Raw genomic sequence first — 11,475 nt, 5'->3', positions numbered from 1 at the left:
ACACTGCAAGTCGATACAATGCTTATTCCTGCAGTAAATAAGTGGGCCGGTGATTTTGCCGATCATTCTGGCTGCAGCTGCCGACGCGTACGGACGTGACCGTTTGCTGCGTGTAGTCAGTGCTTCGCCAGTGTTTACAGTTGCGTTTCGGTGTCCTTGCTTTTTGTGATTTTCGTCGTGTGTAACTTGTGTTTCTTCTGCCCACTGTGTTCTGTTTTGTGTTTTCCACCGACGATTATTTATCGTTTGTGGAGTTTTCGGTAATTACCGGAATCTCCCCTTGATTACTGCATACCATGGGTACAACTGTGAGGAAGAATACGCTGGTTTTTGCTTTCGCCAAGGAAACACGACGTGTTCAGCCGACTGCTCTGGAAATTCATGATTGGCTTGATCAGGTACTTGGCATTAATTCTGATATAGTGCATACCACTCAGCTAGATACTGACAACTACTGTGTTTTCGTAAAATTCTTGAGCCCCGTTTCGGTAGATAAAATTATTGGAAAATTCGGGTATCATGTAGAATTTTTGCATAGAGACGGCCCTACAAGTAAAGTGGCTATCAGGAGAGCTGATGCTATTTATAGATCGGTGCGTGTGTTAAATTTACCTACCGAGATAGATAATGAGAAAATCAAGGTTGCCCTGTCTCAATATGGTGAGGTTAAGGATACAGTGAACGAACGTTGGTCGAAGCAATTTAAAATTCAGAGCTTCAATGGTATTCGTTCGGTAGAGATGGAAGTAAAGATGAATATCCCATCTCATATAACTGTTGACGGGCATAAAGCACACGTGATTTATACTGGTCAAACCCCTACGTGCCATATATGCAATGAATCGGGTCATTTAAGGCAGAACTACTGTCCCCGTCGTGTCTTTGTACTAAAAACGAATTTAGTCCAACGCCGCAATATGACCATGAGCGAATATTTGGCAACCGATAACACAGCCAAACAGGGTGATGTTTCGGATTCTACCTAGTTCTGGAAATATTGCTGTTGCTGGTAGTGATTTTCCACCCCTGGTACCACGCTTCAACTGTGATTCCTCTGCCCGAGAGTTAGACGTACTGAACAAGAAACGACCACTTGAGCATACAGATAATCATTCCGATGATGAAACCTCCCGACAATCTCCTGCTGTACGTAAACAGAAAGCTAGCGATGAAAATCTGCCTGTCCCCAAGACGAAGTGCAAGTGGATTTAGTTACAGTTTCTGATACATCTCGCTCATTGCCGGAAAATGAAACGGCAGCTGCCGATGATGATGATGATGATGGTTAGTGTTTTAGGGCGCACAACAGCGAGGTTATCAGCGCCCGTTCCCAAAAGTTCAATTCAGAGCCGAATCGTGAGATAAGTGGTATTGTTCAAATTGCAAGATTGGACACAGCACATCAAAACAGGGAGATAAAACTAAAAATAAAATAGCAGTACAAACAGGGAAAAACAAGTAACGGTGGCTGAGTGACCACATACAAATAATGGGTGACCAAACCACTGGACAGCACATTATGACTTCAATCCCAATATTTTGGGAAGAAGGCCAGACATCACACAAAAACGTAAAACTCTAGCGACACTCGCCTCATTATTAGTTAAAAGAGAGGGTAGGTCTGGTGGGAAACTGAAATCTTCCCTTAAACCCGCATATAAAACACACTCAGTTAAAATATGCCGTATCGACAACTGTGTCCCACATGTCTGACACGTTGGTGGCTCCTCACGACGTAACAGAAAACAATGCGTCAAAGGACAATGTCCTATTCTAAGCCGTGTAAGGGCTACTTCCTCAGCGCGTCGTTGTCGGAAGGAGGTGAGCCACGGTCGGACAGAATCCTTCACCGCTCGCAACTTATTATCCCTCACGTCGAGCCACTGAGCCTCCCACCAACGCATGACCTTCCGAGTCACGAAAGACGCAATGGCCTGCAGGGGGACGGAACAGCGAGCAGGAGGTGGGATGGAGCAAGCCTCCTTGGCAGCCGCATCTGCAAGTTCATTTCCAGGAATCCCTATGTGCCCTGGAACCCAGCAGAAAATCACATCCTTACCCTGCTGTTGCAAGAGCAGGAGTGCGTCCTGCACCTCTTGCACCATCCGATCTGCTGGGTACATCTGTTCAAGAGCGTGTAGAGTACTTTGGGAATCGGAGCAGATGATGAATTTCGTGCCACGATGTCGGCGCATATGCTCTAATGCTTGCAGAATGGCAAACAGTTCTGCATAGTAAACTGAGAACTGCTCTGGGAGCCCTATCCGATGGACAGTATCGGGAAACACAGCACAGCAGCCCATAAAATCCCCCTGTTTAGACCCATCCGTGTAAACAGTAATAAAATCGGAATGGCGTTCTAAAATCTCAGTAAGTTTAATTTTAAAAAGGTGGTCCGGGGTACAATACTTCCTGTAAGCAGCCAGATCAAGAAGTAATCTTGGCCTTTGTAGTCGCCAGGGAGATCCCCTACTCCATCCCTGGTGGAGGACCTTAATGCCCTCCAGGTGTACCGACTCGAGACTCTCCTTTGCACGGATGCCAAACGGCTTTGTTGCCGCCGGACGGTGGCGGAAGAGACGTGCCAGTGCCGGCCGGGAAAAGGTGTCGGACGCCAATGAAAGAGGAGTGGACTTTGCCCTGTACGCGTGCCGTACCACGAGGAGAAGACGCCGAATGGACAGGGGGAGGCTCACCCGCCTCGACACACAGACTAGCAACCGGACTCGTGCGATAAGCCCCCGTTGAAAGCCTAATACCCTCATGGTGAATCACATCCAACATTTTGAGGTAAGAAGGTCTGGCAGAGCCATAAGCTTGACATCCGTATTCCAGTCGAGGTCGCACGAAGGCCTTATAAAGTTGGAGCAGACGTGCCCTGTCAGCGCCCCAGGATCTATGACTGACGCATTTAAGGACGTTTAAAGCCTTGAAACAGCGGACTTTTAGATCCTTGAAGTGTGGCAACCACGTGAGCTTCTCGTCAAAAATAAGCCCCAGATATTTCACTTTTTCCATAAAGGGGAGAACAGTGTCTCCTAATTTTAAAACAGGGAGATTAAAAAGAGAACGGGAACGGTTAAAATCTACACAAACGGTCTTCTCCAAAGAGAATTGAAAGCCTGTGGTCTTAGACCATTCCTCCAATCGCACGAGTGTCAGCTGTAATTGGCGTGTAGCAGCTGTGAGGGAGGAAAACGCACAGAAAATGGAGAAATCGTCCACAAACAAGGAGCACTGCACGGGCCGTCGTACTGTGGACGCAATACTATAGATGGCAATTGCGAAAGCTGTCACACTGAGGACACTTCCTTGAGGTACACCGTTCTCCTGCTTAAAACGGTCAGACAGGACATTCCCAACCTTGTACTTAAAATACCTGTCCGACAGAAAGGATCTGATGAGTGTGGGTAAACGCCCACGGAAACCCCACTCATAAAGCTGCCGCAAAATGGTATGGCTCCAGGTAGTATCGTACGCCTTCGCCCGGTCGAAGAAAACCCCGATAAGGTGTTGCTTACGTAGGAAAGCATCCTGTATCGCTGTTTCGAGTAGGATCAGGTTATCTAGGGTGGAATGATACCTCCTGTACCCACACTGGCAGCGGGTAAGTAAGGATCTGGATTGGAGAACCCACACCAGGCGCCTATTGACCATACGCTCAAATGTCTTTCCGACGCAGCTCGTGAGACTAATGCTACGGTAGCTACTGGGTTCGGTCCGATCCTTCCCTGGTTTTAAAAGGGGAATTAAAATCGATTCTTTCCACGAACTAGGAAAGTCGCCTGTCTTCCAAATTTCATTAAAAAGTTGAAGGAGGACTTCCTTTGACCGCAGATCCAACTGCTGCAGCATGCTATACGATATCAGGTCTGGACCAGGTGCGGTATCCCGAGATACGGACAGTGCAGAGTCCAACTCCCACAAAGAGAAAGGCTGGTTGTATTCCTCAGCGTTCTTTGAACGGAAATCAAAACCAGCCCTCTCCTGTGTACCCCGATAGCGCAGAAATTCTGGATCCTGGCTAGAATCGGCCGTAATAGTTTGAAAAGATTCTGCCAACGTCCGGGCGATGTCTCTTGGAGATGTTAGGAGACACCCCCGCTCACGTATAGCTGCTATTGGCGGTCGAGAGTATCGCCTTGAGATCCTCCTAATGGCTTCCCATACTTTGCTTGAAGATGTGGGCCTATTGATGGAGTTCAGGAACTCACGCCAAGACCTCCGTTTACTCTCCCTAACGATATTTCTCGCCCGCGCCCGTGCTATTCGGAAAGTTGTCAGATGCGCAGCAGTGGGGCACCGACGGAATCGTCTCAAAGCCGCCCGTCTTTCTCTGATGGCGGTACGACAGTCGTCATTCCAACAAGGGACAGGCTGCCTCATAGGTGTTCCCTTTGACTTTGGCACGGAGACATCAGCGGCATGGTGCATCACCGCCGTAATGTGATCCACCCAATCCTGGACGCCTTCACACCGTTCAAAAACAGCCAACTGCCGGTAGAGCGTCCAGTTTCCCTTCCGGAACAACCATTTCGGCGGCTGTGCGACACGACCCATTTCAACTGGCAGATGGAACCAGATAGGATAATGGTCGCTGCCATGAAGGTCGTCGTCGACGACCCACTGAGCATTGTCCGCAAGCACAGGCGAACAAATAGAGAGGTCGATGGCAGAAGACGAACCTGAAGCGGTGCTAAAATGCGTGGCCTGACCTGCGTTCAGCAGTATGATGTCAGAAGCCCTGAGCAACTGCTCAATCATCTGGCCTCTGGGGCAGGTTTTGTTGGAACCCCATAATGCATTATGAGCATTAAAGTCTCCTAAAATGAGAAAGGGACGGGGTAGCTGATCAATGAGCCGTGCGAGGGCTTCACTGTCAATGAGCTCAGCGGGTGGTAAATACAAGGAGCACACTGTAACATTAACCTGGGCCAGGATCCGAGCTGCAACCGCTTGTAGCGTTGTGGTTAAGGTCACAGGTGAGGAGTGGAATGTGTCCTTAATTAACACTGCCACCCCACCCTGAGCCCTATTACCAGTCAGGTCGTCTTTCCTGTACATGTGATATACCGTAAGTACAGGCGTGTCTGTCTCTTTAAAATGTGTCTCTTGCAAAGAGATGCAAATGGGGTTGGCCTGTACTAACAGCCGCAATTCTGCAAAGCGAGGTCTGACTCCATTCAGATTCCACAGAAGTATGGGAGCCATATCAGCGTTTCGGTTTAGATTTCCCCCTATCTTTGCGCCGCGCTGGTGAGGCACTTTTAGAGCGAGTGGCAGCAGAGGGGCTGCCAGGTTCTGGGTAAGAGGTATCAAAATCCATGACGATGTCCTCATCCAAATGCGGTTAAAGATGGTGAGGATGTGTCTCTGGCAGTCCCTGGAGAGATGCTTCAGCATCTGCACATGGATGCAGTCTGGTTGGTTGGTTGGGTTAAGGATTAAAGGGACCAAACTACAAAGGTCATCGGTCCCTTGTTTCATAAAAACACAGAGCAGAGTGAAACTATCCACCAGGCAGGCGAAGCACTAAAAGAAAAATTCCGGGGGAAGAAAAGTCCCATAGTCCATTGTAAGACAACACGGAAAACAGAGCACAGCAACAAAAACAACATAGACAACAAAGGCAGAAGGAATTAAAACTGCACAGCAGAGGACTGTGGCTGGCTGATCACGAAAATAATAGGATGAGCCAGCCACTCCGCAACACGTTAAAACCTCCAGCCTAAAAGTTTAGGGCGGAGTCGAATCACATCACAAAACTAAGTAAAAGAGAGAGCTCAAAAGAGGGTGATGTTAAAAAAAAATTTAAATGGACCTATAAAAGCCGCTTGCGCGAATAAAACTTAAAACCCGATCTGCCATAGAGACATTGTCACCTAAAAGAGATGATAAAGCACCCTGGAGATTAAAAGTTCGCCTGAGGGCGGTTAAAAGAAACAGTCCAACAATATAAGGGCCACCGTCATATTCGCACCACAGCGACAATGAGGGGGGTCCTCTCCACGCAGCAGATGACCATGCGTCAGCCAAGAGTGGCCAATGCGGAGCCTACACAGAACAACAGAATCCCTGTGAGAGGCCCGCATGGAGGAACCCCACACAGTCGTTGTCTCCTTTACCTGCCGCAGCTTATTGGGTGCAGACAGAGTGCGCCATTCGTCTCCCCACAACCCAAAGACCCGACGGTGCAAATCGGCTCTGACATCAGTTTCCGGGAGGCCGATCTCCAACGGCAGTTTGCGGGTAGCCTCTTTGGCTAACTTGTCGGCGAGTTCGTTTCCCGCGATCCCAACGTGTCCTGGGGTCCATATGAACACCACAGAACGACCACGCTGTTCAAGAGCGTGGATGGACCCCTAGATGGCACCAACAATGGGATGGCGTGGGTAGCACTGGTCAAGAGCCTGTAGACTACTGAGAGAGTCACTGCAAATGGAAAAGGACCCTCCAGTCCTGGTACGAATACGCTCAAGGGCACGAAAAATGGCTGTTAGCTCTGCAGTGTAAACACTGCAGCTGTCCAGCAAGGAGCGCTGGTCTACATAGTCCGCATGAGCGTGAGCTTACCCCACACGCCCATCAACCATCGAGCCATCTGTATAGATAACCTCCGAGTCACGGGATGCGTCGAGGAGAGCAAGAAATTGGCGGCGCAAGACTGCAGGAGGATCTGAATCCTTTTCCCATTGTGAGAGGTCCAGCCGAAGCTGCGGCCGACGAATGCACCAAGGTGGTGTATGTGGGTGGACCTGAAAAGCAGATGGAAGAGGCAAAGACTCGAGTGCACTAAGGAGTGACCAAACACAGATCCCAATTGCGTGGCCTGATCGCGGCCGCCGGTGTGGGATATGGACTGCCGCATCGGCGAAAATGAGACGGTAGTTAGGGTGACAGGGAGAACAACGGACATGGGCAGCATAGTTGGCCAAGATTTGTTGACGCCGAATGTGGAGCTGAGGAACCCCAGCCTCAGCAAGTAGGGTATTAACGAGACTGGTGCGGAATGCTCCTGTCGCCTGTCGAACCCCACAGTGGTGATTGGGGTTCAGCAGTTGCAACGCTGAGGGCGATGCTGAGCCATACGCCACACTCCCATAATCCAGTCGGGACAGCACAAGGGCTTTGTAGAGCTGCAGCAGCGTGTGACGATCTGCACCCCAAGTTGTGTTGCTTAGGCAGCGGAGGGCATTCAGATGCTGCCAGCACTGACGCTTGAGCTGACGAATATGTGGAAGCCAAGTAAGCCGGGCATCAAACAGCAATCCCAGAAAACGGTAAGTGTCAACAACCCTGAGCATAGCATCCTGAAGATAGAGCGCAGGGTGGGGATGGACAGTTGGACGCCGACGAAAGTGCAAAACACAGGTCTTCGCAGGAGAAAATTGAAACCCATGGGCTAGGGCCCACGCCTGCGCCTTGTGTATGGCTCCGTGCAACCTACGTTCTGCAACACTAATGGTGGAGGAGCTGAAAAAGAAGCAGAAATCGTCAGCATATAGCATGGGTGAGACAGACGACCCTACTGCTGCTGCAAGGCTATTAATGGCCACAAGGAAAAGGTGCACACTCAATACAGAGCCCTGTGGAACGCCGTTCTCCTGGATATGAAGTGAACTTTGGGATGTGCCAATTAAAACGCGGAATGTCGGAACAGATAAAAAATTCTGAATAAAAATGGGGAGAGAGCCCCAGAGACCCCACCCGTGCAACGTGGCGAGAATATGGTGCAGCCACGTCGTGTCATATGCTCTGGAGAGGTCGAAAAAGACGGTGACGAGGTGTTGGCGCCTGGAAAAAGCAGTGCGGATTGCAAACTCAAGGAAGACCAAAGTATCGGCGGTGGAACTGCCCTGACGGAAGCCACTCTGGCACTGAGCCAGAAGACACCGAGACTCGAGCAGCCAACACAGCCGTCGACTCACCATGCGTTCCAGTCGCTTGCACAGAGTATTTGTCAAGCTGATGGGCCGATAGCTATCCACAGTAAGCGGGTCCTTACCAGGCTTCAGCACCGGAATGATGGTACTTTCTCGCCACTGCGACGGAAAGACACCATCACCCCATATGTGGTTGAAGATGGCAAGAACACACCGCTGACAGTCCGGGGACAGGTGTTTGAGCATCTGATTGTGGATGCCATCTGGCCCAGAGGCTGTATCGGGGCACTGTGCCAGAGCGCTCTGGAGTTCCCACAAACTAAATGGGGCGTTATACGCCTCAGGGTGGCGAGAAGCGAAAGAAAGCCGTTTGCCTTCCTCCCGGCGTTTGAGCGCGCGAAACGCAGGCGGGTAATTCCCTGACGCAGAGGCCCGAACATAGTGCTGTGCGAAATGCTCGGCGATTTCATCGGCATTGGTGGATACCGCCCCGTTGATGGTAAGCCCTGGGACACATGTAGAGTACTGCAAGCCGAAGATGCGCCGTATCTTCATCCACACCTGGGAGGGTGAAGTACGGGAACCAATGTTGGAAACGTACCTCTCCCAGCACTCCCGTTTCCGCCGTTTGATAAGCCACCGTACCTGAGCACAGAAACGTTTGAAAAAAATGAGGTTCTCCAAACACGGGTGCCGCTTATGTCGCTGAAGAGCCGCCGACGTTCTTTAATGGCGTCAGCGACCTCTGAAGACCACCAAGGCACTGACTTTCGCCGGGGGCACCCTAACGAACGAGGAATGGTACGTTCCGCAGCTGAAACAATCGCTGCAGTCAGTGTCTCAACCGCCACATCGATGGTACCATGGGGGAGAGATACAACAGTGGCAGCAGAGGAGAACGTGTCCCAGTTTGCCTTGCTAAATGCCCATCTAGGCAAGCGTTCATGGGAGCGACGCTGGGGTAGTAAAAGGAAGATGGGAAAATGGTCACTACCACACAAGTCGTCATGGACTCTCCAGTGGACCGATGGTACAAGCCCTGGGCTGCACAACGACAGATCTATGGCCGAGAACGTGCCATGCGCCACACTGAAACGTGTGGCGGCGCCAGTGTTCAAGAGGCAGAGGTCGAGTTGGGAGATGAGATTCTCGATCTCTCGGCCTCTGCCAGAAACCTTCGTTCCACACCACAGGGGATTGTGGGCGTTAAAATCCCCCAGGAGAAGAAAAGGCGTGGGGAGTTGGGCGACAAGTGCAGCCAATTCGGTCAGGGAGACTGTACCACCTGGTGGGAGATAGGCACTGCAGACAGTTATTTCCTGGGTAGTCCTTACGCATACATCCACAGCTTCCAATGATGTTTGAAGGGGCACAGGAGCACTATATACAGAGGTAAGGACATACACGCAGGCTCCACCTGACACACAATTGTAGGTGCTACAGTTGCAGCAATAACCCCTGTATCCACGAAGGACAGGGGTCCACATTGCCGGGAACCAGGTTTCCTGGAGGGCAATGCAGAAAGCAGGTGTCAGGCTTAGAAGCTGTCGTAGCTCAGGGAGATGGCTAAAATAACCGCCACAAATCCACTGGAGGATCGTACAAAGCGTGTCCTGTAAGGGCATGAAGGTACTGAAAAAGCAAATTACTTCACAGGGTCACATGCTGCCACCGACTGAGTGACGGACGTCGCTACAGCCATGGTTTCTGAGGAGACTGAGAGATCCAGGTCGTCAGGGGACGCAAAGAGCACGACCTCATCCTCAGAGGCTGAGCTGACAAGAAGTGTTCGTGCGGGAACCACTGGGTCCTTATCCTTCTTGGAGAGCTTCCTCTTCTCTCTCTTCTCTTTGGGAGGAGGGTTGGCATGCTGGGAGGGCTTTCCTGACGCATTATCGGGAACAGATGAAGAGCGGGAAGCCCTTCAACCAGCAGCTGGTGGCTTCTTCAGCCACCGGCTAGTGTCTTGGGAGACACTGGGGAAGTCCTTGGAAGGAACTCCTCCAAGGGATCCCTTCTGAACAAGTGAGGCCGGAGGAGGATGTTGCGTCTCCGGCTGAGCAGCCGGAGAGAGCTGTCGGTTCCCCAGCTGAGGAGCCGGAGAGGGCTGTCGCCGCTCCAGCTCAGAGGTGGGGACTGACGTCCCCGGTTGCTTGGGGCGCACTGCTCCCAAACTGGGTGTTTCGGGAGCAGTGGAAGAGAGAGTGGCCTGTCCCAGCAGTGGGGCAGACGTTACTTGATTTCTCTGTGGGCCAACAGAGAAGGGAGTCTGTGCAGGAGCTGGTGGTCGCAGTGTGACGGTAGCATAACTCCTCAACATAGGTGTGGGGTTGAGTCGTTCTAGCCACTTCTTTGCCTCTTGGTAACTTAAACGGTCCAAGGTCTTAATTTCTTGTATCTTCCGCTCTCGTTGATAGACTGCACAGTCTGGTGAGCAGGGAGAATGATGCTCCCCACAGTTAACGCAGGTGGGAGGCGGAGCACATGGAGCATTAGGATGCAGAGGTCGTCTACAATCACGACACGTGGGGCTGGCAGTGCACCTGGAGAACATGTGTCTGAATTTCCAGCACTGGAAGCATCGCATAGGGGGCGGGACATAGGGCTTGACATCGCACCAGTAGATCATGACCTTGACTTTCTCAGGCAAGCAGTCGCCCTCGAAGGCCAGGATGAAAGCACCGGTAGCGACCCTATTATCCTTCGGCCCCCTAAAGACACGACGGACAAAGTGTACACCTCGTCGTGCCAGGTTCTCACGTAGCTCGTCATCAGACTGTAGCGGAAGATCTTTATGAAAAATAATCCCCTGGACCAAATTTAAGGACTTATGGGGAGTGACAGTAATGGGGATGTCACTGAGCTTCTCACAGGCGAGTAATGCCTGGGACTGTGCAGATGAAGCTGCTTGTATCAGAATGGCCCCACTTCTCATTTTGGAAAGAGACGCCACTTCCCCAAACCTATCTTCGAGATTGTGCGCAAAGAAAAGAGGCTTAGTCCCCAAAAACGAATCCCCATCAGTTCTGCTGCATACAAGGTATCGTGGCGAATACGGCTCCTGTCTGTCTGCAGCCCTACGTTCCTCCCACGGTGTGGCTAGGGAAGGGAACGATTTCGGGTTATATGTCACAGCGTTAAATTCCACCTTACCACGCTTAGAGACGTTGGCGGTCGGGCGACCACCAGATTGAGATTTCACCCACTTCATTGCGGGGCATCCGCCCCGATGCCACCCACTCTGACCAGGGGCTCTCCCCACAGGCGCCACCCAGCCACAGCAAAGGCCACCTGGCAGGACGGCCGTTGCCTGGAGTCCCTATGCCCCAGAGAGATGGGCATCTACTCCTTGGCTTACGTGGGGAGGTGTCAGCTCAGTCATCGGCAGTACGATCCCTGTGTTGTCAGGGGGCTACAACCTATAGGGTACATGACGACCCCACCACAACGGGCTGGCTACCGTGCTGGATTTTGGGTGCCATGGGTAGTCCATAGTGATCATGGGTGCAGATGGTGACGCACTAAGGGTGTGACGTACACAACCCATCAGGTGTGTATGCCCAAAATGAGGGATGGAGGGTGCAGTGACGAC

The sequence above is a fragment of the Schistocerca serialis genome, chromosome 2 (genome assembly GCF_023864345.2).
Source record: "Schistocerca serialis cubense isolate TAMUIC-IGC-003099 chromosome 2, iqSchSeri2.2, whole genome shotgun sequence".
Lineage (NCBI taxonomy): Eukaryota > Metazoa > Arthropoda > Insecta > Orthoptera > Acrididae > Schistocerca > Schistocerca serialis.
The sequence above is the reverse complement of the archived record's forward strand: the minus strand, read 5'-3'. Positions refer to the sequence as shown.